At 37.8% G+C, this 27,643-nt stretch overlaps 1 pseudogene; it reads right to left on the reverse strand.

Moving 5' to 3' along the window:
• Nucleotides 1-1,684: 1,684 nt before the first annotated feature.
• Nucleotides 1,685-25,660, reverse strand: LOC101339298 (NADH dehydrogenase [ubiquinone] 1 beta subcomplex subunit 3 pseudogene; annotated as a pseudogene).
• Nucleotides 25,661-27,643: the final 1,983 nt, after the last annotated feature.

Raw genomic sequence — 27,643 nt, forward strand, 5'->3', positions numbered from 1 at the left:
TTATATTTTATCATGCAGAAAAACATTTATTTTGTATAGCCATTTATCAATTTGTTTTAGTTGCCTCTGAATATTGGGTCATAGGAAATCTTTTTCTATACTGAGGTTAAAGAGGAATTCACCCATGTTTTCTTCTAGCACTTAAAAAAATGTTTTTTTTTAATTTTGGTCCCTATTGCATTTGGAGTTTATGCTTATGCATGGTGTGCAGTATAGATCTAAACTTATTTTATTCCAAATGGTTATCCTGCTGTCCCAGAACCATCTATTAAAATTACCATATTTTCCTAGTAATTTGTGATGCCACCTTATCATATACTAAATTTCCATATGTGCTTGGGTTTATTTCTGGGCTTTCTGATCTACTCTCTTTGCTTGTTTATTCATGCGTCAGTGTCACACTGTTTTAATTAGAGGACTTTATAGTATGTTTTATATCTGAACTAGTCCTTCCTCCTTGTCTTTCCTTTTTAATGAATTCTTGCATGTTTGTTTTTCCACATGATTTTTTATATCAACTTGTCTACCTTCATAAAAAAGCTTATTCATGTTTTTGTTGGGGTTGTGTTAAATTTTACATGAACTCAGAGAGAGAATTGACAATTTATGATATTGAGTCATTCTGTTAAAAAAACTGGGGTATCTTTCATTTTTTCAAGTCTCCTTTCATAGCTTTCAGGAAGGTTTTCCTCATAGAGTTTCTATACCTTTCATTTAAAGTTTATTCCAAAGTATTTAATCTTCTCTGTTATTATTGTAAATGAAGATTTTTGTATTATGTCTTATAACTAGTTATTATTCATATATATGTAAAATAATTTCAGCATGTGATGCTTTTATCCTGCTACCTTTAACTTATTTTATCATTTTAGTTAATGCCTTTTCTTGACTTGAACCGGATATAATTTTTTATCATGTTAAGTCTGAGATTTGGTTCATTTATTTATTTGTTAACCAGTTCTAATACAAGACAGACATAATTCTATTCCCATATTAAAATAAAGAAACTGAGACCAGAGATAAAGACAGATTTGCTGACGGTCACAGAGAGAGCAATGGGCAAAGCTGGCCTTTTAATCAAGATTCTGTGCTTTTAACCACTGCATAATATTCTCTCCTCAAGGGTGGACTCCCTGAGGGTCTCCATGTAGTTTCACTCAACTCTATGGACACAGAAGACTAAACAAGATTTTGTAACTATAAAATTCATAAAAGGTCAGCCCTGGTCTACCTTCCAGTATGTTCCCAGCATGCAACCAGTGTGATCTTTCAAAAATGAAAATAGTTTATGCCATTTCCCTTCCTTAAATCTTTCATTGGGTTGATGTTGGTCTCAGAATAGAGGCAGAACTCTTTCACATGACCTTTGCTTTACTCTCCACACTCAGCTTCACCCCATGCTTTCTACATTGGCACTACAGCCACAGTGAAGTACCTGAAGTACTTCATCCTCCTGCATCTCATTCAGACAGCATCTTCTCTCTGATGCCCTTCTTGATCCCTGTCCTTATATACCCCTTCCATGCCTTCTGTAGTGCCTTGTATTAACCTTTGCCACATTTTATTTTATTTTATTTTGCATGTTTTCTTATTTTTTTAAATCTTGCTAGTATTCTTTAGGGAACAAACGCACAGGTGAGTAGCTACAGTGAAGAAATCTTTTTATTAGAAAGTTAAGAAGACATTAAAAGATACTTCCAGGTATTATCTTCAGTGATGCCTCTTTTTGCCAGGACTCCAGGTAATATTCAGCCCCTACAGCTACCACAAGTGCAGCAAATCCCCATTTGAATCCTTTTAATAATACACCAACAAAGGAAACATTATTTGCAAAGCCACCTGTGTATCTCCAAGCTTCACTGCGGCCCCATGGATCCCTTAGCCCTTGTGCAGCCAGCTTCTCCTGGACAGTTTCTAATGGTGTCCCTTCTATCTTCTGTTGTTTATAATCTGGAAGTTCCATTTTACTATGACCATGTTCATGCCCATGTCCATGGGCCGGCCATGTTGTTGTTACTTGCTTTCTTCAGTTGATTCTTTTAAAATGCAGTATTATTGTGGTTAATACATATGGATCACATGAACTTTTTCTGACAGCAGTCTGACCTCTCAGGACACTCAAGATTCAACCCTCCAGCCAGAGCTGCCACATTGCATTTTAATCACTTATTTACTGACTGTCTTAAAAACTCTTGAGGGCACAGACTATGTCATTTAATAGATTCCAGACTGTACCATCCCTCAGATGGTGAGCACTTAATATATGTGTGTTGAGTGAGTGAAAAAATATTGTTTTCTTACTTTAAAAAAATTTAGAATATTTATGTATACTTTAGAATATTTTCTACTTTCCTGAATAGGCAATGATTTGCATATATCCTCAGAACTGTCAGCATCATGAGCTGTAGGCTGTCATGAACTCTTCAGGCTTTAAAGAGAAACCTCAAATCAGTTATCTAAGGGTTTTTTAAAAAAGAAAATAATAACTGACATTTTTTTCTTACCACTTTCTTCTCTGTATGGGAATGATTTGCAGTTGTCATTAGGATGAATAATTCCCAGCCTTTTATAAAATGCAAACCTGAAAATGTTCTTTGAAAATCTGACTGCGATTTCTAAAAGGCATCATTTTCTGTCAAAAACTTCGTCCCACTCTAGCAATCGATATTTTACAAGTATCAGATGTATTCTGTTAGACACTCTCCTAAGCATATTACATACAGATTGTTTATGAAGCAGATTCAATTTCACCATTTTACGAATGAAGAAACTGCGGCATACAGAAGTTATGTAACTTGCCCAAGGTACCTTAGACACAGCTAGTAATAAAAGGAACTTAGACTGACTTTCAGGGGAGCAGAATACAGAGTCCTTATTCTAAAATTGCCATAGACCATTTCCTTTATATTTCATCCTACTGCACCTCCTGGAATATGTAGCGTTGTTTGTGTGCTATATGTATGTCTGTTTTATCTCCCAAATAAGATCCTAAGATCTTTCTTCTGAGGGAGTGTCTTATCTCTTTAGCCTCCACAGTATCTAGCATAGTGCTATACACATTGTGTGATCACTTCATAAATATGTGCTCAAGTGCTTTGAAAATTTATTTAAATTCTCCCCCTGGTCTTAGGAAATTGTATATAGGGGTTTTAACAAGTTAGGATAAAGCATATATATATTTTTAAAACTCAACATTTGTTGATCTAAGAAATGAATTTATGATTGAAGCGATCCCAATGATATCACCCATCTACTGTCCTTTTTTCCTCCTACCAGGCTTCCAGGTGGATATAACAATGCTTTGATGGATACTGATGAACTGGGTGCCTTGTAGCCTATTTGCTCGGTACCAATACGGGTTAATACAGCATTCATTTAACTCATTCCCTTTCATAGCTTCCTCTCCTGAGGGCTGTGCCACTTCTCTGAGGGTAGGGTAGGAAGCTTGTTGTCACTGTATGAAGGTGTAACTGAGCTCTTCTTTAGCCTCAAGGACACTCTCAGCTCAGCTGTGGACTCCAGCTCTCCTGTAATGATGACTACCTTCCCCAGCTGAAATGACTCCCAGTGCTTGGGAGGTTAAAATATTCCCCCATGCCACAGTGGGTTTTGGGAGGCCACGGTGGTACCAAGCATCAGCGCCAAGAAAATAATAACTTGATTACCAAGACCCTCTGTCCTTCATGCAAATAGACCCCAGCAGGCTACCAAACTTGCCTATACATGTCTGAATTTGCTGAATGTATGTTACAAAATATATCTGGAAAGTTACAATTCCACTGTTATTCTCTCAAACCAATGTTCAACTCAAGAAAGCAAAAAGGAAAATAATTGTGTTTATTAAATTTCTTCATCAAAGCTTTTAGTATAAGATCAAGTCTTCCTAGGGGAATTCCCTGGTGGTCCAGGGGTTAGGACTTCACGCTTTCACTGCTGAGGCAGAGGTTCAATCCCTGGTTGAGGAACCAAGATTCCTCAAGATGTGCTGCAAGGCACCCCACCCCCCAAAAAAAATCAAGTCTTCATAGAATTTTGTCATATTATCTTTTTTACTAATAAATGCTTTTTGTTCTAATCATTTTGGATTACAGAAATAATACATGTTCATGTTCATGATAGAACTATTGAAAAGAACTATATTTTAAGTGTTTAATAATTCACAATATCTTCACTCAAAATACTTAATATTTTGGTATATTTTCTTTGTCTAGGTAATTACTTGGATAAAGAGATTTCAAAATGGAGACATAACTGCTATTGATATACATATATAGATCTATAGTTTATTTCCACTGACTGAACCTTATCTCATGAACATTTTTCAGATCACTTAAGATTCTTCAATGACCTTTTAAAAAGGCTCTATAATGTCACATAGCTACATAATGTTCCATTTAATGGTCTAACAAGGATATTTTGATGCTTTCACTGAGATGAACACCAGATTGCTCTTCCAAATCCTATCTGAATAAGAGAGGAAAGTACATTATGAACTGCATAAAGACAGGGAGATTTTCTAAAGAAATAAAGCAACCTTCATCTGCCCAATAAAATCCTGGAATTAAAAAATAAAGAAAAATAAATTCTTTTTTGTAAAATACCCCAGAACCTAGTTGCTTATTTGAGCTTTATCAAAGTGATTCAAGTCCAATGGAGTCCTATTTGTGTCTGAAACCCCTCACCACTGTACAAGGGAAGGAAAGTGACAAGAAGATACCTTTGTCAGATTTTCAGCTACTTCATTTTCTTAAGCCAAGCTGCAGATAACACAAATACAAACGTACATGCAGTATTTTAGCTGTGTGTGGTGCTTATCAATTGGTGGGAGGACAAAAGGGAAAGAAAATTAGAAAACCAAGAGATGTTTTCTGAACCTTAAAATTGGCACAGCGAGATTACCTCTACTTATGCAAATAATTTACCTTTTCTCTGTTACTGTGAGAAGCAAACATCTGCTTTGAGATATGTTTACTCAGAGAAAAATGGTGACTAATTTTTCATCCAAAATATCATGAACTAAAAGGAATTAGATTAGTCCTAAAAGAAATGAGATGGGGGGGGATATAGCAAGAGAAATAAAAGAAAAACTTCCCTTTCGTATTCTGCAAAATGGAGCATAACAACGCTTTTACAGCATGGAAATGCAAATAAAAATATTATATACAATTGTATACCTATCAAATCGAAAAGGCTTAAAATACTGAGTATAGCCAAGGATGTGGATAAATGGAAACTCTCTCAAACTGCTGAGTAAACACAGACCAGTTATGTAAGTTATTTTTTGTTTGTTTTATTTTTTAACTTAATGAGATACATGTGATGATGAAACTTCAAGGTCGGAAGTCTTGCATCCTTTCTAAGACTCAGGAGAAAGATTCTGGAACACTGGTGTACAAGGGCAGGGCAATGGGAGCATTTATCTTCTGCACAGGTAGTAAGCGGGTGCATTGTCAGTAGAGAATGTAAAAACAGAAATATAACCAACTAGAAGTCAGTCCGCTTTCTTATTATCACCATGTGCCTACGTTTCTAAACAATAGTCCACCTTGAAAAAAAGTCTTTTGTTTGTCTAAGCTCTTTACAATTGCTGTGATTATTGCACATTTTTAAACTACTTTACTTAGCCTTTGATTATCATGTTTTCTACATGGAAGTTAATTCAGGGAATTTTCAGTTGTGCAGTCAATCCGCGGCAGTCATGGACTCAGCTGTATTATATATCAGGGGATAATGGGATTGAAGGAGGTTTTCTAGAACAGGGTAGATTTCACCAAATTGGTAGATGAAACGAAGGTGCCAGTGGAAGGTGCCAGGGAGGAAAGGAGAAGGTGTGTTATATAGTTAATGCATCAAAGTCTGTAGGCTTCTGTAGTTGTGGCTCCCTTTTGTTCTCGCCCTTGGGTGACTCTGGACCTTTTCATGACTTTTCTTGACTAATGGGACAATAACCCTTGTGATGCAGAGACTTGTAAAGTGCTTGCACACAGGGGCTTGCTCTCTTTTGTGGCCCTTAGGGGGATCCTGCAATTGCTAACACATGAATAGGCCCAAACTAGACTTCTGGATGATGAGTGACACACGGCCTCGTCACTTTTATCACCTCACCTGACATCAGTCCAATTTACAGACCTGTGAGTAAGGCCATTCTAGACCATTCAGTCCCAGACAAGCCTCCAGCTGGTCACTGAGGTGTAAGTGAGTACACCTGAAATTAGCCCAACCTGGCTCATATGAGCAGAAACATCCAGCTTACCTTTAGACTTGTGAGCAATGATGTGTGATTATTGTTTTAAGACACCAAGTTTTGAGGTAGTTTGTTACACAGCAAAAACCAACTGATAGAAGATCCTTTAGTGGGTGAGTGAGGATGGGATAGAAGTCAGAGGTAGAAGGTAGACTAATCTATCCCTTAGATTAGTCCTGGATATAAGATAATATATACATAACTTGTTCAAATCCCCTGGCTTCCACACATACACACACACACGCGTGCGGGCACACAAAGACACACACACACACACACACTCTCCTTCCCCCACTTCCCTTCAGGGTCAGGGAAAAAATGCAGGCTCTGAACTGAGACTACCTAAATTTAAATCCTTGTTTTGTTCTTTACTGGCTGAATGATCTTGGGCACAGGTCTTATTCATATGTAAAATAGAGGTGATAGTATTTACCTCATAAAGTTGTTGAAAAGATTAAGTGATCTCATATATGTAAGGACCTAGCTCATAATAAACACCTCTTAAATGCTAGCTACATAGGTACCTTGGTGAAGATACAGCATAATTTGAGCTGAAGTGATCGGGAAAGTTAAGGGAGTATTTATCAGCTAACATCAAAATCCTCAAGAAATGCAGGATGCAAGATGCCATCAGAGAGTAAAAGAAAGAGCAACAAGAATTTGAGGACAAAGAGAATTAATGGTGGTGAGATTTTAAGAAGATGATTATAGAGGAATTTTAAAAAATGTTTGAGTAGCAATGATAGTCCAATTAAGGTTAAAAAGAACAAGTTTATGGGGGACACGCTCAGTACAGTTTTAATTTTCTACCACAATGCTCAGTAGTTCAGGAGTAGAATTGGGGAGAACAAATAAAAGATTTGTTGGATGGCAGATAAATAGATGATGGCACCAGGGAAGTTAATATTAGAAGTAGTTGGCCATGGGGCCTGAGTTGGCCTGAAGGCAAGAGAGAACATAAAGGAACTGATCGGCTGAGAGAACAGAATGGGGTCAAAGCACAAGAAACAGGAGTCATGCAGACCTACTTGAAAGTAGGAAACTACAACTTTCTTAGTTGATGGATAGTATCATTTTATCCTTAGTGACTTGCTTTGTTGCCTAGAGCCAACCATCTTATTATCATATGATTTTTGTAGAGTTTTCTTTCAGAAAGGCTTATTTTCTGAACTTCTGTAAGAGACACCAAATTTTAAGAGAGCTTGTGGTTCAAAATCCAGCCCATTGTGGTGGCTCTCCTCTGAGGATGCTGTGCCTATTGGATCATCTGTCTCAGCTACTAAAACTTTTCTACAAGTAACCATTATTTTTTTTTAACATCTTTATTGGAGTATAATTGCTTTACAATGTTGTGTTAGTTTCTGCTTTATAACAAAGTGAATCAGCTATACATATATATATATACCCATATCTCCTCCCTCTTGCGTCTCTCTCCCACCCTCCCTATCCCACCCTTCTAGGTGGTCACAAAGCCCTGAGCTGATCTCCCTGTGCTATGCAGCGGCTTCCCACTAGCTATCTATTTTACATTTGGTAGTGTATATATATCCATGCCACTCTCTTACTTCGTCCCAGCTTACCCTTCCCCCTCCCCGGGTCCTCAAGTCCATTCTCTACATCTGCATCTTTATTCTTCTCCTGCCCCTAGGTTCTTCATAACTATTTTTTTTTTTAGATTCCATATATATGTGTTAGCATATGGTATTTGTTTTTCTCTTGCTGACTTACTTCACTCTGTATGACAGACTCTAGGTCCATCCACCTCACTACAAATAACTCAATTTCATTTCTTTTTATGGCTGAGTAATATCCCATTGTATATATGTGCCACGTCTTCTTTATCCATTCATCTGTCGATGGACACTTAGGTTACTTCCATGTCCTGGCTATTGTAAATAGAGCTGCAATGAACATTGTGGTACATGACTCTTTTTGAATTATGGTTTTCTCAGGGTATATGCCCAGTAGTGGGATTGCTGGGTCATATGGTAGTTCTATTTTTAGTTTTTTAAGGAACCTCCATACTGTTCTCCATAGTGGCTGTATCAATTTACATTCCCACCAACAGTGCAAGAGGCTTCCCTTTTCTCCACACCCTCCCCAGCATTTACTGTTTGTGGATTTTTTGGTGATTCCCATTCTGACTGGTGAGGTGATACCTCATTGTAGTTTTGATTTGCATTTCTCTAATGATTAGTCATGTTGAGCATTGTTGAATGTGTTTGTTGGGAATCTGTATATCTTCTTTGGAGAAATGTCTATTTAGGTCTTCTGCCCATTTTTGGATTGGGTTGTTTGTTTTTTGGTTATTGAGCTGCATGAGCTGCTTGTAAATTTTGGAGATTAATCCTTTGTCATTTCCTTCATTTGCAAATATTTTCTCACATTCTGAGGGTTGTCTTTTCGTCTTGTTTATGGTTTCCTTTGCTGTGCAAAAGCTTTGAAGTTTCATTAGGATTTGTTTATTTTTGTTTTTATTTCCATTTCTCTAGGAGGTGGATCAAAAAGGATCTTGCTGTGATTTATGTCATAGAGTGTTCTGCCTGTGTTTTCCTCTAAGAGTTTTATGATGTCTGGCCTTACATTTAGGTCTTTAATCCATTTTGAGTTTATTTTTGTGTATGGTGTGAAGGAGTGTCCTAATTTCATTCTTTTACTTGTAGCTGTCCCATTTTTCCAGCACCACTTATTGAAGAGGCTGTCTTTTCTCCATTGTCTATTCTTGCCCCCTTTATCAAAGATAAGGTGACCATATGTGCGTGGGTTTATCTCTGGGCTTTCTGTCCTGTTCCATTGATATATATTGCTGTTTTTGTGCCAGTACCATACTGTCTTGATTACTGTAGCTTTGTAGTATAGTCTGAAGTCTGGGAGCCTGATTCCTCCAGCTCCGTTTTTCTTTCTCAAGATTGCATTGGCTATTTGGGGTCTCTTGTGTTTCTATACAAATTGTGAATTTTTTTGTTCTATTCTGTGAAAAATGCCATTGGTAGTTTGATAGGGATTGCATTGAATCTGTAGATTGCTTTGGGTAGTATAGTCATTTTCACAATGTTGATTATTCCGATCCAAGAACATCGTATATCTCTCCATTGTTTGTATCATCTTTAATTTCTTTCATCAGTGTCTTAATAGTTTTCTGCATACAGGTCTTTTGTCTCCCTATGTAGGTTTATTCCTAGGTATTGTATTCTTTTTGTTGCAGTGGTAAATGGGAGTGTTTCCTTAATTTCTCTTTTAGCTTTTTCATCATTAGTGTATAGGGATGCCAGAGATTTCTGTGCATTAATTTTGTATCCTGCCACTTTACCAACTTCATTGATTAGCTCTAGTAGTTTTCTGGTGGCATCTTTAGGATTCTCTATGTATAGTATCATGTCATCTGCAAACAGTGACAGCTTTACGTCGTCTTTTCTGATTTGGATTCCTTTTATTTCTTTTTCTTCTCTGATTGCTGTGGCTGAAACTTCCAAAACTATGTTGAATAATAGTGGTGAGAGTGGACAACCTTGTCTTGTTCCTGATCTTAGAGGAAATCGTTTCAGTTTTTCATCACTGAGAATGATGTTGGCTGTGGGTTTGTCATATATGGCCTTTATTATGTCAAGTGACCATTATTATCCTTGCATGTCAGAGCAGCAAGAAAGAGGATTTTCTCTAGCACTCAGAGGTGCATCTGTGGGTCTGTGTGAATCTAACCACATTTGAGCGTCCCCTGCTCTCCTGAGTGAGCCTGTGAGCTCCTGCTCCTCCTCTCTGCCTTCTTAGGTACCGTCCATTTTCCAGACCCAGCCCACGCTCTCAGCCCCACAGAGTTCTTCCCAGTTATTCCAGCCCAACACAGTGTCTTCCTCCTCAGAATCATTATAGCAACTCATCTGACACTTAGCACGTGCCGTCTTTTATTCCAGTTTTTTTTTTTTAAACTAAGAAGCAATACATTTTAAAGCTAGAAGAGGTTTCACAGAATACCTAATTCAGCTCCTTCATTTTGCTAATGAGAAAATTGAAACTCAGAGATGTTTAATAAGCGACAGAACCAAGACTAGAATCCAGCCCACCTTTGTCATTATTTGGTGCCTTTTCTACTGTTACATCTATGTCCTGAGAGAACATTAGGTTCCTCAGGACAAGAACTTTCTTGAATCTATAGGGTTTACATGGTGGGATGCTCAGTAGATGTTCACCCACAGTGACATGGTGCTGTACCAAGCTACATGAGACAGCTGAAAGAGAAAGAAATTCTTGTGTAGAACAGATTTTACAGTTAAAAATCACTGATGTTTTTCAAACCCTTAGACGTATAAAGTTTTCCAAATAAAATGTATTAGAAAGTTTTTGCTGTATATAGTTTTGTTCCCTTAACTCACTGCTAAGGGTAGTCTTCTTTAAGATGTACATGGACCAGTTTTGGCCAGTATAGGTTACATATAGTGGTTTGAATCCCAGCAGAAGAAAATTCTCCCATCTAACCCTTTAGCCAGTTAACTAGAAGAAGCTTATCTTTGTGGTTATTGATTTTAATTTCATTTCAGAAAAAAAATCAGAGTCAATTTAATAAACAAAAGCATTTATACATTTTAACTTAATTTGGCAATATGGATTGAAAAAAAAGTGGAACCAAACAAAAGCAACTATAAGAACACATTTTAGGAGCTGAATGAGTGCTGCTACAAGAAATTACCAATTTCCCCCATTTTGAATTTTAATTATATTAAAAAAATCAGTCTATTACCCAAGATTAGCCAGCACCTGTATGTGGCCTGGCACTCATCACCTTGAATTTCTTCACTGAAACCATTTGAAAACTGAGTACAGAGCCTGTGTTTTCATTCCAGCTTGTTCACCTGTGACCATGTTAAGAAGACATTCCCCAGAATGGCTCAGTCAAAACTTACTGTGAACACTGTCACAATCTAATCAACTCTACATGCACATTTCAAGGTAGTGGCTCTGAAATCCCAGGAAAGGTTTGTGAGCTTCCTGAAACAGAAAAATACTTCTATCGATTCTTCCCCTGAGCTCAGTTGAGGCATTCTGGCCATGTGGGCCTCCTTCCTTCTCTCCACCTCAGCTTTTCTTCTTCTTCTACCTCCCTCCCATCGGAGTCCCCACTTGCAGTTAGTTTTCCTAATTCCACCCACAGGAGCCAAAAACCTAAAGAAAACACATTTATTGTTTAAAATGTAACTTGCAGAGAGCATTTGGACGGAAAAATGTTCTCAGCCTCTTGGCGCTAATCCACTGTGTTATTTTTCTTCCAGACTTGTTCTTCCCCAAATGACTACAGCTTTTGCTGCCCTTTCTCTGAAAGTATCTTCAAGACCTCTTTTAGATTCTGAAAAGCTACCTGAATTTGCAGGCAGCTTCCTGTTAGGCTCACATTTTGCAGAATGCATGCTTGGTGTGCAGAAGGTGGGGAAGGTGTTTGAAAAAAACAGGAAGCACCTGTGAATGTGCGACTTCATTCCTGGAAGTGGAAGGCTCCCTCTGAGATGGCTGTAGATGCTTCCTTCTGTTTCACCTATGTGCACTTTTACAAAGCTTTTAGATACTCTAAAGACTATGAATGGGCTTCCGAATGGCATGATGATTTGCAAAGTCTGGTGTATCCATAAGCATGGATAGTTCTGTTTTGCCCTGTATAGATTTCTCTTTCTGCTAGGGATATTGATATGCATGGAATGCCTACAAGGTAGGCTTTCAAAAATTACTATTATTGTGGTAAAAAAAAACAACAACACACAACACGAGCTCTACAATGTTAACAAATTTTTAAGTGTTCTGTGTGGTATTGTTAACGATAGACATGATGGTGTGCAGCAGATCTCTAGAACTTTTTCATCTTGCTTGACTGAAACTTTGTACCCGTTTAACAGCAACTCCTCATTTCCTCCTCCCCCAGCCCCTGGCAACCACCATTCTACTTTCTGCTTCAATAAGTTTGATTACTTTAGGTATCTCATACAAGTGGAATCATGCAGTGTTTGTCCTTCTGTGACTGACTTCTTTCACTTAGCATAATGTCTTCAAGGTTTATCTGTGTTGTAGCATATGACAGGATTTTCTCCTTTTTATGGCTAACAGTCCATTGTATGTATATACTGACATTTTATTTATCCATTTATCTGTCAGTGAGCATTTGGGTTGTTTCCACCTCTTGGCTATTGTGAATAATGCTGCAATGAACATGAGAGTGCAAATATCTCTTCAAGATACTGAGTTCAGTTTTTTTGGATATGTACTCAGAAGTGGGATGGCTGGATCATATGGTAGTTTTATTTGTTTATTTATTTTTTGGCCACACCACATGGCATTCAGGATCTTAGTTCCCCGACCAGGGATTGAACCCCTGCCACCTGCAGTGGAAGCTTGGAATCCTAACCACTGGACCACCAGTGAATTCCCAGTTCTATTTTTAATTTTATAAAAATTTCCATATTGTTTTCCATAGTAGCTACACCATTTTACATTGCCACCAAGAATGAATAAGGGTTCTGATTTCTCCATATCCTTGTCAGCACTTGTCATTTTTTGTTTTTTGTATACTGGCTGCCTTCATCAGTTAAAGCTGCTATAACAAAAATACCATAGACTGGGTGGCTTAAGTAACAAACATTTATTTCTCACAATTCTGGAGGTTTAGCCAAGATCAGGGTGCTGCAGATTTGGTGTCTGGTGAGGGCCCATTTCCTGTTCATAGAAGGCTGCCTGGTCCCTGTGTCTTCACATGGCAGAGAGAGAAATCTCTGTATTCTTCATTCCCTTGCAGTGGCACCAATCCCATAATAGGGGCTCTACCCCCATGACCTCATCCAAACCTAATTACTTCTCAAGTGTCCTGCCTTCAAAAATACTATCACAACAAGCATTAGGCTTCACCATATGAATTTGGGGGTACACAAACATTTAGTCCATAGCAGTGGTCATTCTAACATGATGATACAGTACTTCATCGTGGTTTTGATTTGCATTTCCCTGATGACTAGTGATGTTGAGCATCTTTTCATATAACTCTTGGATATTTATATGTCTTTTTTTTTTTTGTCCAAGGCTTTTACCCATTTTTAATCAGGTTATTATTAGGTTTTGTTTGTTTGCTTTTTGCTATTGAATTATAGGAGTTCCTTATATATATTAGAGATTAAGCCCTTGTCAGATATATAGTTGGCAAATATTTTCTCCCATTCGGTAGGTTGCCTTTTCACTCTATTGATTGTTTCCTTTGCTGTGAAGAAACTTTTTAGTTTGATGTATTTGTTTTTGCTTTTGTTGCCTATGCTTTCATTTGTCATATGGAAGAAGTCATTGCCAAGGCCAATATCATAAGGATTTTCCCCTATGTTTTTTTCCTAAGAGCTCTACAGTTTCAGGTCTTATGTTTAAGTCTTTAACCCATTTTGAGTTGATGTTTTTGTATGGTGTCAGATAGTGGTCTAGTTTCATTCTTTTGCATGTGGCTGTCCAATTTTCTCAACACCATTTGTTAAAAAGACTATTCTTTCTCCATTGTGAATTCTTGGCACCTTTGTTGAAGAGCGGTTGACCATATATGCATGGGTTTATTTCTGTTCCATTGGTCTGTTTGTCTTTATGCCAGTATCATACTGTTTTGACTGCCATAACTTTGTAATATATTTTGAAACTAGAAACTGTGGTGCCATCTTTGTTCCTTTTCAGGATTGTTTTGGCTATTTGAGGTCCTTTGTGCTTTTATATGAATTTCAGGATTGTTTTTTCTATATCTATAACAAAATGCCATTGGGATTTTATTAGGGATTGATTGCACTGAATCTGTAGATTGCTTTGGGTAGGGTGGCCATTTTAACAATGTCTTCTAATCCATGAATGTAGGATGTTTTACCATTTATTTGTGTCTTCTTTAATTTTTTTCAGCAATGTATTATAGTTTTCAGTGTATACATTTTTCATCTCCTTTAAGTTTATTCTTATTTTATTTTCGATGCTATTATAAATGGAATTGCTTTCTTAATTTCTGTTTTGGATTGTTCATTGTTAGTGTATAAAAATACAGCTGAATTTTTTTTTTTTTTTTTTTGTGGTACGCGGGCCTCTCACCGCTGCGCCCCCCCCCCCCCGCCCCCCGCTGCGGAGCACAGGCTCCGGACGCGCAGGCCCAGTGGCCATGGCCCACGGGCCCAGCCACTCCATGACACGCGGGATCCTCCCAGACCGGGGCACAAACCCGCGTCCCCCGCATCGGCAGGCGGACTCCCAACCACTGAGCCACCAGGGAAGCCCCAGCTGAATTTTTATGTTGATTTTTTTTATCCTACAACTTTGCTGAATTCGTTATTAGTTCTAACAGGTTTTTTGTGCAATCTTTAGAGTTTCTATATGTAAAATCATGTCATCTATGAACAGAGATAATTTTATTTCTTTTCTTTTCATTTGGAGGACTCTCGTTTCTTTTTCTTGCCTAATTGTCTTGGCTAGGCCTTTCAGTACTGTGTTGAATAGAAGTGGCAGGAGTGGGCATCCTTGTCTTGTTACTGATCTTAAGAAAAAACTTTCAGTTTTTCATCTGTGAGTATGATGGCTATGGGCTATTTATATATGGCACTTTTTATGTTGAGGTAATTTCCTGCTATCCACAGTTTTTTTAGTGTTTTTATCATGAAGTGGTGTTGAATTAATCAAATGCATTTTTTTTAAAACATCTATTGAGGTATCTTGTGATTTTTAAGCTTTGTTTTGTTAATGTGGTGTATCATATTGATTGGTTTTTGTATGTTGAACCATCTTTTGTATGTTGAACCATATCAAGGATAAATCTCACTTGTTCATGGTATATGATCCCCACTGATAGTGCTGTTGAATTCAATTTGCTAGTATTTTGTTGAGGATTTTCACATCTATATTCATCAGGGATATTGTTTTGTAGTTTTCTTCTCTTGTGGTATCTTCTGGCTTTAGTATCAGAGTAATGCTGGTCTCATAAAATGAGGTTGAAAGTATTCCTCCTCTTCAGTTTTTTGGAAGAGTTTAAGGAGGATTGGTGTTCATTATTGGTTAGCAGACATTTGGTCCTGTTCAAAACATGCAGAAGGCATTTGGTTCCTGTCAAAAGGTCCATGAGACATTTGGTCCATAAGCCATTTGATCCATGACAAAATGTCTCCTCTTTTCATTTCTGATTTTATTTATTTGAGTCTTCTTTCTTTTATTTATAGTTAGTTTAGCTAAACTTTTGTCAATTTTGTTGATTTTTTAAAAAAAACTCAGTTTCATCGTTTTTTCTATTTTCCATTTCATTTATTTCTGCTCTAATCTATATTATTTCCTTTCTTCTGCTCACTTTACGTTTATTTGGGTCTTCTTTTTCTAGTTCCTTGAGGTGTAGATTTAGGTTGTTTATTTGAGATCTTTCTACTTTTGCAATGTATTTATTGCTATAAAATTCCCTCTTAGTACTGCTTTTGCTGCATCCCATAAGTTTTGGTATGTTGTGTGTTTTTTTTTCACTTAAGATATTTTCTAATGTCCTTTTTGATCTTTTGTTTGGATTTCTAGCCATTATTGAAAGCAGGGTATTGAAATCGCCTATCATTTTGTTACTGTCTATCTCCCTCTTCAGTTTGGTCAATAGTTGCTTTATGTATTTAGGTGTCCTGATGTTGAGTGCATATATATTTATAATTATTATATCTACCTGGTAATTTGACCCTTCTATCATTATGAAATGTCTTTTTGTCTTGTAATAGGTTTTGACTTAAAATTTATTTGGTCTGGTGTAAGTATGGCCATCTCTGCCCTTTTGGTTCGCATTTGCATGGGATATTTTTTCCATCCTTTCACTTTCAGCCTAATGTGGTTTTTAAATCTAAAGTGAGTCTCTTCATGAATGGATCTAGAGAGTGTCATACAGAGTGAAGTAAGTCATAAAGAGAAAAGCAGATATTGAATAATAACGCATGTATGTGGAATCTAGAAAAATGGTATAGATGATCTTATTTGCAAAGCAGTAATAGAGACCTAGACATAGAGAACAAACGTATGGATACCAAGGGGGAAAGGGGTGGGGTGGCAGGAACTGGGAGATGGGGATTGACACATATACATATTGATACTATGTATAAAATAGACAACTGATGGGAACATACTGTATAGCATAGGGAACTCTATCTAATGCACTGTGGTAACCTAAATGGGAGGGAAGTCCAAAAGGTAGGGGATATCTGTATGTGTATGGCCGATTCATTTTGTTGTGCAGTGGAGGCTAACACAACATTGTAAAGCAACCATACTCCAATAAAAATTAATAAAAACTAAAAACTAAAGTGAGTCTCTTGTAGACAGTATATAGATTTTTTAAAAAATCCATTCAGCCACTCTATGTCCTTTGGGGAGTTTAATCCATTTACATTTTAAGTAATTATTGATAGGGAAGGACTTGCTATTAATATTTTAAAAATATTTTCTGTCTTTTTATTTATTTATTTTTATTTATTGAGGTATAGTTGTTTTACAGTGTAGTGTTAGTTTCTACTGTACAGCAAAGTGGAGTTCCCTGTGCTATACAGCAGATTCTCATTAGTTATCTATTTTATACATATTAGTCCCAATCTCCCAGTTGATCCCACCCCGCGTTTTCCCGCCTTGGCGTCTATATGTTTGTTTGTTCTCTATGTCTGTGTCTCTTTTTCAAGGGATGTGATAAGTTCCCTTCTACGCTTAGTGACCAGTTCAGTTCTCGGATCCAAACCTTAGAAGAGGCAATTTTGTCAGAGAAGAAAAGAACAACTAGTAAGGAAGGAAGGAAAGATCTAGACATCATGATATTGTAAGGGAGGTTTGAAAATACTGAGGCTGTTTTGCTTGGAGAAGAGAGTATTTGTGGATTATTATAGTTGTCTTCAAATAGTTGAAGTCTGGGGTAGAAAACTGATTTTTCTATATAGTTGCAAGTATGAATATTCAAGTAAATAAACTAAATGAATGGGGGATAGATTTTGGCTGAATATATGGGAGGAATTTCATCTTCTCTCTGAAAATGGCAAGAACTACTTCTTGAGAGAAATGCTCCAAATATTATCATGAGAGACACTTATAGGAGATTTTATAAGAAGGAATCATACATTCAATAAAGGGTTGAATTAAGTGGCTTCTAAGTTTGCTTTCAGCTACAAAATTATGCTTCTAAGAGCCATCGTTTCAGATTTTTCAGTTTCCTAAATTATGCTGTTCCACACTTCAGTTTGTTTAAATCAAGGCACACTTGTGATGTGAAGCAAGATGTATGCACTTGCTGCAGTTGCAAGTTCTGCAGACACCCAGCAGGATCAATTTGGATTCAGGCTGACACTCTGCTCCTCTTCTGCAATCCAGTTCCAATGCAGACAGCAGTGAGCTGGCAACAGAACAGCACATGGAGTTTCAGTTCCTCTCAGGGAATAGAGGACATGCCACCAAACAGTTGGCTTCAATTAATAGAGCTGCTGCTGCCAGGGGAAAACAGAGGGAAGTAATCAAACCACCAAGGAAACAATGACAGGTAGATGGGGGTCAGTCTCGGAGTCCCTTGGAACCTCTCCAGAGAACAGTCCCACTAGGCCACCACAGGGAAGATTAATTGAAAAGAAGAACAATAAAGCACTGCATATTCTGTAGGTGTATCTGTCTCTGGCAAAACTGACTTCCCTCTCAAAGCTTTAAAGCACAGTGAACAAAAGGGGAATACAGAGAAGGAGGTTTCTACTTAATAAGATGACAACAGAGATGTGCTTGAGATAATGACTTCCACGTTGTGAACGAGGCTCTAAAACTCCTGAGCAGAGCCCATTGGACTGCACTTTGACTGTCCCCGAGTGCTCTGGGGCCTTGCTGCCTCCATGCCTGCTGGATCACACGCACGTCTGATTCATTGGCTGAAGTTGGCCTTCAGCACCGCCTCCCTCCCTCTCTTTTTAAGAGCAGTGACGAAAGGGAATGTTCTCTTAGCACAAGGCCAAGAACAGGCTGTTTTAAAAGCATTATGAGTTGATTTTAATAGAATGGGAAGAATGGTCGAGGAGGAAGACAGATCAGAACATCTTTGGTCAGCAGCTGCTTTAATTTATTTCGTATTAATGCAGTTCTCTTCAGAGCCCCTGATTGCAGTAACATTTCCAAAAATCGTTTTTTTTCCCCCCTCGGGGTGATCCTATTCAACCAAAGCACACAAGGGCATTGTCTTAATCCATTTGGGCTGCTACAAGAAAATACCACAGACTGGGTGACTTACAAACAACAGAAATTATTTCTCACAGTTCTGGAGGCTGGAAAGTCCAAGATCAGAGTGCCAGCAAGATTGAGGTCTGATGAAGGCCCTATTTCCGGTTCATAGCTGGTGCCTCTTACTGAGTGGAGAAAGGCTAGGGATCTCCGACACGGTGGAAAAGGGCGAGAATCTCTCTGGAGCTTCTTTCATAAGGCACTAATCTCATTCGTGAGGGTCCCCCCGCAGGACTACAGTATCTCCCAAACCCCATCTCCTCACACCATCACACTGAGGAATAGGATCTCAGCACATGAATTTTGGGGGGACACAAACATACAGATCGTAGCAGGGCTGGTGACTTAGGAGCTATGTCAGGTGGTTCTCCTTATCTCCCTTGAAAAATAAGAATTAAATAATTACCAAGCCATAACTCCACAAACCTGATATGCTAGATAAGTACCTTCTCTATTATTTGTGATTAATATTACAAAGAGTGTGTGAACCTGTGAATAAAATGTTTAGTTATCTTCTGAGTCTGATGACTCCTCACTTAGTCTTGGCTGTAACTAAACCTCGTGCTACCGTAGATGAAATATGGGAAGGTTCTGACTCCATTTGGCTAGCATCACCGTGAAGCCACAAAGCACTCCCATGTTCCCAAGGGGTCTCAAGTACAGAACTCCATTCCTGTCACATTGCCCTTTCAGGGAACTCAGGTATTCAGGAATACCCTTTTGTAAAACTTGATTGGCAAACACAAGAATTTCTGATCACTTGTATTGGGATAATTAGAAACAGTAGAAAATAAGGATTGAGAATAGAAAATAAAGGAAAGCAAGCAAGTTTTTGAGGAGAATCAGAAGTTTGGGGGGGAGATTCAGGAATATAAGAAAACATAAACTAGGCTTATGTTGCCTATAATCTAATACCTTTTGTGAGGACAGAAGAGAGTATGAACTTTGACCTGCAAGACATTTTCAAAATTAGAGATGATGCCCCTCTCTAAAATAAAACTGACTTCCTGTATTCTGATCACAGTGAAAGAAAACTTTCAAGACCCCACGAGATGGAGAACTGTTTGATTTTCTGGCTTATTTCCTTGACCATTTTTTATTATGAAAGGCAGGGCTGAGCTAAAGTCAGATGTTATGCCCATTGCTTCCATCCCTCTGCCAATGAAAGAACTCATGCCTGTCATAGTCCAGAGATCCTGACCTGACATGGCTTCCTTCCCAAAGAGGCAGACACCAAGGAGCTGGTCTACTACCCATAACTTAAGCCCTGAAGACATGGTGGAGCTATTATTTCAAAGGGGGAGATCTTCCAGACAGAACTTGAAGGCTCTTGGTCACATCACAACCTCCTTACCTCATTTGTCATAGGTTCAAAGGTGACATCTAGCCACCTTTTTTCCCCTTAGAATCCCAGGAAGCAAACAGTTAGAATTAACAAAAGGGCTTTGCACTAGAGATTCTGCCCGAATGTGTTATTTTCTCCTCCCTTAGTATGGTCCATCTTCTCGGAAAGAGGCACTCAGACCTCGGGTAATCTCCTTAAGAATAACAGATGATAGTCACACCCTCCTAATTTTATGAGCTGCTCAGGAGAAGAAAAAAATGTGCACAGAATATGAGGAGATCTTTAAGATCATGACATAATGCTGTTTTATTTTTCTGTTATAGAAATGTACTAAGTGTCCATAGTGTAATATTTTGGAAATGTAGAAAAACATAGAAGAAGAAAATAAAATTACCCACACCACCACCATTTAAGAGGAGTCAGTCAGAGTTGAATCCTGCCCTTGGCCTGTTTTTGTACACCCAAAGGGTTGTAAACACCTTCACCTTGTGCATGTGCAAAGAGGAACATGCAGCCGAAACCTTTTGGGGACCACAAAGCCTAAAATATTTACCATCTAGCCCTTTATAGAACATTTTTGCTGACCCTTGATCCAGAAGTAACCACTATTATTTTGGTGGCTTTTCCCCCCAATCTCTATCAAGTACTTTACAGACTTTTAAGAAAAAAAAATCTGTGCTGTTATTCGCTATGGTTTTGTATTGGCTTCCCACCACCTACTTTAATATTACATCATGAGCATTTCCCAATGTCATTAAAGTTTATTTATCTATTTATTTATTTTTAAAGATTTTTTTTGATATGGACCATTTTTAAAGTCTTTATTGAATTTTTTACAATATTGCTTCTGTTTTATGTTTTGGTTTTTTGGCCGAGAGGCATGTGGGATTTTAGCTCCCCAGTCAGGGATCGAACCTGTACCCCCTGCATTGGAAGGTGAAGTCTTAACCACTGGACTGCCAGGGAAGTCCCTAAAGTTTTTTTAAATCAAAGTCTATTGTAAGTGTACAAGGCAAATGTAAACAGCTACCTTTATGGAACAGGACTCAGTGGTTAGTCCTATTTCCCCTAGAGTTCAAAAATTTCAAAGGATGTGCATGTGTTCATATTTTCAAATTTTTTTGTGTTAAAATACACATAAGTTTTACCATCTTAAGAATTTTTAAGTGTATGATTCAGTGGCATTAAGTAGATTCACATTGTTGTGCAACCATCACTACCACTCTTTTCATCTTGCAAAACTGAAACTCCGTATCCATTAAACAATAGCTCCTTACTCTTTTCTCCCTCTCTAAAAACATGATTTTTAGTAACTATATAATATTTATTTTGGCTTTATGCTTTCTGGATTTTTTCATTTGGTGTACATTTCTCTGTCAACATGAGGAATAAAAGTGTTTCTTTGAGCCTTGCTTTTGAGTTAATGAAGGGAAAGTAACACAAATGTTGCAGAAAAACTGTCAACAGTGCTTATGACAGTAAATTTTAAAATTGTGGTTTATGCTAAAAGATCATTCATAATTCAACTAAAGGTAAGTTTGCAGTTTAACAGAAAATTTTAGAAATATGGTTAAAATTCTGGCCCTGTGATATATTGACCGAGGATTTTAGAATTATTCACTCTGAGCCTCAGTGTTCTTATCTGAAAATGAAGGGTAAGAAGACTGATAGGGTTGATGTGATATTTAAATAAGATAAAGTGTGTGAAAATCATTTAAAATTAATGTAATGCAAGTATTAGTTATTATTATGTTATAAAGTCATTTGATATCAAAGTAATCACATATCAGAGAAAAAATTTAATGGATATGTTTTGCGTAGCAAGGTCATTACATTGAAATAATAAGGAACAGAGGACAATTTCAGAAATGACTTTTTAGCAGCTCAGCTTTTCCCTTGAAATTTATTATTGTCCTGGGAATATCACATGATTCAAAAGCTGAGCACTTCTTCATGGCATTTAATTAAAATGCAGCCTGAACATGCTATGTGAAGAATTTTAAACAGTCTTGCTCAATATGAAATATACCCAATGTCAGCATATTACATCTTCTTTTACTAGTAGTTTCCCATCGGGATGTATTTGATAGTCAATCTGTGAAACGCATAGATTGGATTTTTGTAACTTTTGAAATGCTTCTTAATATACTATCTCTGTTTTGTGATAAATTTATAATTATTACTTATCCCATTTGCAAAGGTCTAGGAAATTAATATTTTAAAAAATATTGCCAATCTCTATAAATTTGAGTTCTCAAGTTTCCAATGACTTAAAATGGGATAAAATAATCTAAAAAACATGTTTCTTTCACAAGTACTAGTTTTTGAAAACCTCCTCCGTATAGACAAAGTAAAGTGGATAGATATAAAGAAATTTTTTGTTAAATGTTAAATGTTTTCTAGATTATCAATTATCCACATCAATTCCCACTGTTAATAAAGTGCACCAGATAATTGTATAGCTCAGCTGCTCTCTATGACTTCTTGTTTCTACACAACAATGTAGAAATTAGAATTCAGGAATCAGTGACAAAGGCCATTCAGAGTTGCTAGGATTTCCCAGTAGGAAAGATGAAACCAAGTTCGTGGGTCCTTAAGTTTATGTCATTTCTTTTGGAAAAAAAAAAAATCACAAAAATATAATGACTACAAACATATAAGAGAATGAATATTTATTTACCAGAGGTCCCAGCAAGTGAGGAACCCCTGAAACTTCAACCTCACAGTAAATTCATCTCTATCCAGGTACTGAACGGGATGGGGCTTCCTTTCCTGGATGGGGTGCTCTACTCTCCCTCTGTCTATATTCCACCTGCCTCTTGCCTTAGTGTAAAGAATCCAGATGGGCGATGCTGGAGAGACAAACAAATGTCGTATTCCTAAAGAGCTAGCAGTCCTGCTAGAGCAAATGTTTCTAAGATTTCAGGCTATGGTTGGGGAACAGAAAGTCAGCTGAAAATTCATGCCAATTACACAAATAGAACTTGGATCCAAGAGATGTGGTTTCTTTCAATGCAGACAGGAGAATCTGGCAGCCCATAGATTAACCAATTCTTGAGCTAATTCCTTATATCATGTGCAGATATGACGGTGCTGGAAAAATATCAGGGTCACCGTTGGTAGCTTGATGCGTACATGCTTGTGGTCTCTGTTAGGAGAGAATCAAGCAGACCTTTTTAGGAAAATGATGTCTGGCTTGTTGGGTGGATTAATTTCCACCCTAGCTGTGAGGCAAGGGAGTTTCGGAGAGCTATTTGGGTGACAAATTGCACAGATAAGATGGCATTTCTTTTCTGTCTGAGTGACAATGTGCGGACTGGCGATCTGATTGTGTAGTAATGGCTGGGCAGCTCTAACTAGCAGGCTGTTCTGCTTTGAAGCACATATAGCTAGTTTAGATGTAAAATGACAGGAGTTATATGAGCAAAGGAGAGAACTTGCTAATAACTTTAAAATGAATAAATGTATAAATTTTGCTGAAAGTTGTGTTTTTTAAACGTTTGCTTATGTACTATCAATTTTTCGTGATGGATTTCAGAAGTACAGATGTGAATCCATTCAGCATAAAAGATTGCATTGGGGGGAAAAAGAATTTAACATATTTTTGTTTTGATTTAACTCTTCAGTTCTTCTCAACTAAATTCCAGCCTTCACCTGTAAGTGTCATGTCATTATTCCTTCAAAATCACCCACCCAAACATGACTTGGGACTGTGCTGGGCATTGTGTAAAGGGGATATCAGCCAGAAAAATAAGATAAATTAAGCAAAGTTTGTCTTTCTGTATCATCTGTTTTCCCCATGAGCCTCATTATTTATTTCTCTTTCCTGGTCTTCATACTCCTCCATTCCCTTACCTGTCATCACTCTCCCTACCCCACTGTCTTCTGCTACAGTGTCAGCTGATAAGGTATTTGTTCATTAACAGCTAAGCTTAATTCTCCAATGTACTTAGTAAAATTGTCAAAGCCTTTGCAATGTGAAAAAATAAAACTATAGTGGTGGAATGACAGGTAGTGGGAGTTAAACTTGAAGAAATTCCTTTAGTTTCCTCTAAATAGAACCATGAAATAGCTTTCTACTTTACTCTCCAGTCAGTCTATTTCTATAAGAGAACCTTTTTAGGAGGGAATAATCTAATATAAACAATAAAATAGACTCAATATAGACAGAGGCAGCCAGGCTCCAAGTCAACTGAAGAATTAGACTTTCAGAGTTTGAAGGGTCCTTAGAGTTGGACTTGTCAAACCTGGATTTTCTTCATCATAAAACTGAGCCTTAGAGAAGGTAAGTGAATTGCACATGATCATTCAGATAACTCATTGGTAAATTTGGTACTAGAATTCAGGTATCATAAAATTTCTAGTCCAGTGCTGTTTTTATCAGTCATATCATGTGACTTCCCCAAAGTATGTCAGTCCATAAGTGAAGAGGAGCATATCATCATGTTTTTATTTTTAACATGGAGTAGAAATTATGAGACAGGAGAATCAAGTTTTATGAATATATTGGGGAAAGGTAAAGAGATAGAAGACAAAGGAGTAAACTTTAAAAACAGAGAAGGATGATCCTTCCTGAAACCAGCTGGAAGTGGTATGGAAGGAACATGATAATGGATACAGTTAGAGAATGAATATTGTTCTTCACCTGTCACTCAAATCCCAATCCTTGGGCTTCCCTGGTGGCGCAGTGGTTGAGGGTCCGCCTGCCGATGCAGGGGACACGGGTTCGTGCCCCGGTCCGGGAAGATCCCACATGCCGCGGAGCGGCTGGGCCCGTGAACCATGGCCTCTGAGCCTGCGCGTCCGGAGCCTGTGCTCCGCAATGGGAGAGGCCACAACAGTGAGAGGTCCGCGTACCGCAAAAAAAAAAAAAAAATCCCAATCCTCTTCCCTGCCTTGGCCAAGGTAAATCAAGGTCATAACCAAAAGTCATGTTGAATACATGCCTTTTCCATTTTCCTATCAGCCTTAAGTGCAGGAGGATAATAATAAATTACTTTCAGTTGAGGCACATTAATGGGGATTTATCAGAGAAGAAAGAGTTTGACTCGACCTAGATTTGGTGTCAGCAGGAAGGCACATTTGTCTGTTAGGTGCTTCTAAAATGTCCCTTATTAGAGACCAAAGCAGTGAATGTAACGATTAACTCAGTACTTATACTTGCCTGTAACAGCAGCTCATTACTTGAAGCAGATGCCCCAACCATATCTCTTAGTCCTTCAGAGCATGCTAGCTAGACTTCCAACTGCCAGTACCTGCATTTCTTTTCCTGAGGGCCTTTTCTGATTGCTAAAGCCCAATTTGCCTCCTACATGGTAGACAGATTTGCCAGGGAATGAATGCTCCCTGGGAGGAGCCATCAACTAATGAATGATGAGTTGGTACGTAAATAACCCAGCTTCCTTACAGCTCCTTGAGGCATGTGTTTTCCATTGTTCTGTAGAGTTTCCCCACAGAGGTAGCTATTTTGATGATGCACTATTGGTGGCCTTCCCTTCTGTGTCTCACTTTACTGGTGTTTTCTTCACCTCTCAAGTGAACCACTTGCTGCTTGGACTGCTAATCCTGGTCTCAGGGTCTACTTTGGAGGGAACCTGAATGGAGACATCAATATTGCTCATTATGTTAGCAATGGACTCTTACAACAAACCTCAGGAGAATCCACCTGTATCAGACATCCAGTTGCAAGAAAGAGCAAACCTAGTTTCAGAAACTTGAAAGAATAAGGGGTAGTTTTCTTCTATTACAAAAATTCCGGTGGCAGACAGTTCATAGAGTGGATTCAGCTGCTCAGTGATCCTATCAAGGAACTCTGTCCTGTCTTCCTGCTTCATCATCTTTAGCTTTCATCCTTAGGCTTTTTGCTCATATAACAAAATACTTGTTGCATCTCAAGGACCAGAGCCGTATTCCAGACAGAAAAAAGAGAAAGTCTAAGCTTTCCTTTTAACAGAACTTTGTCTTTTTAGTCAGGCAAAGGAGCCCTCTCTAGGCTTCTCCACATCTCATTAGCTGAACTAGATCACATGCCCATCATAAACCAGTCACATCCCAGAAGAATGAGATTAGAATGCCTTATTTAGATTAATCATGATTCATCCCTGGTGGAGGTCCCTACTGAACAAATCAGGAGACCATTAGCTGAGGAAAAAAGCAGAAGTGGCTTGGGTGGGTAGTGGACAGCATTTCCCACATCACCTGCCCCCCAATATCATGTTGTTTGTCAGCACCATGGTAACTATTTCAGCTTCCTATTTCCATGTGAACCATTCCATCCCAATTGCGTATCAGCAGACACATACTTGGCATTGAAATATAGACGCTCTGCGGGGAGTGGTTTTAATGTGCCTTTCTTAAAAGTCTGTTTCCTGTTCTCTTTTATTGAGTTCTACATAACTTTAGAAACTATATTTCTGATTCAATCCAGACAAATAAAATTTTTATAGCCTAAAAGCTGCAAGATGCGCTAATCAACAATTGTCTGTAAAAGAGACTCTGCTCACATAAGAGTCCTGTTTTTTCAGGTATGAGAAGGGGAAAGAATTCTAAACACTAAAGCTACTTGGAAATAACGTGTTAAATGAAATCGAAGGCTGAAAACATTCAAAAGAACAAAAGCTCTATTTAGTTACCGTGAAAGTGTCCTTGCAAAGATGTCTGTAAGGAATCTCTTTGGGAAAAGGACAGTCTCTTCAACAAATGGTGTGAAGAAAACTGGATATTCTCAGGTAAAATAAAATTGGACCCTTATCTTAGCCATATACAAAAATTAACTCCAATAGATTAAAGACTTAAATATTAGAACTGAAACTATAAAACACCTAGAAGAAAACATAGGGGAAAAGATTCATGACATTGGTCTTGGCAATGATTTCATGAGCATGACACCAAAAGTACAGGCAACAAAAACAAAAGTAGACAAGTGGGACTACATTAAACTAAGAAGCTTCTGCACAGCAAAGGAAACAATCAACAGAATGAAAAGGCATCCGTCATAATGGAAGAAAATATTTTCAAACCACATATCTGAGAAAGGGTTAATTTCAAAAATATATAAGGAGTTCCTACAACTCTACAACTAATAATCCAATTAAAAAGTGGTCTAGGGACTTGGATAGACACTTCTCCAAAGAATACACACAAATGACCAACAGGTATATGAAAAATGCTCAACATCGCTAATGCTAATCATCAGAGAAATACAAATCAAAACCACAGTGAGGTATTACCTCATACCTATTAGGATAGCTATTCTCAAAAAAACAAGACAGCAAGTGTTGGTGAGGATGTGGAGAAATTGAAACCCTTTCACACTATTGGGGGGGATATGAAATGTACAGCTGCTATGGAAAAAAAGTATGAAAGTTCCTCAAAAAATTAAAAATAAAACTACAATATGGTCCAGCAATCCCACTTCGGAGCATTTATCCAAAATAATTGAAATTGTGATCTCAAAGAGGTATCATTCCCATGTTCATTGCAGCACTATTCACAATAACTAAGATGTGGAAACAGCCTAAATGCCTATCAACTGATGAATAGATGAAAGAAGCATGGTATATACGTATGATGGAATACTATTTAGCCTTTAAAAAGAATGAAATTCTGTAAGATATGACAACATGGATGGATCTTGAGAACATTTTGTTAAATGAAATAAGCCAGACTACTGCAAGACGAGTACTGCATGATTCTACTTATTTCAGTATCTAAAATAGTCAAATTCACAAAATCAAAGACTAAAGTGGGTGTTACCAGAGGCTGGGGGAGAAAAGGATGGGGGAATTATTAATCAGCAGGCATAAAGTTTCAGTTAAGTA

The sequence above is a fragment of the Tursiops truncatus genome, chromosome 11 (assembly GCF_011762595.2).
Source record: "Tursiops truncatus isolate mTurTru1 chromosome 11, mTurTru1.mat.Y, whole genome shotgun sequence".
Lineage (NCBI taxonomy): Eukaryota > Metazoa > Chordata > Mammalia > Artiodactyla > Delphinidae > Tursiops > Tursiops truncatus.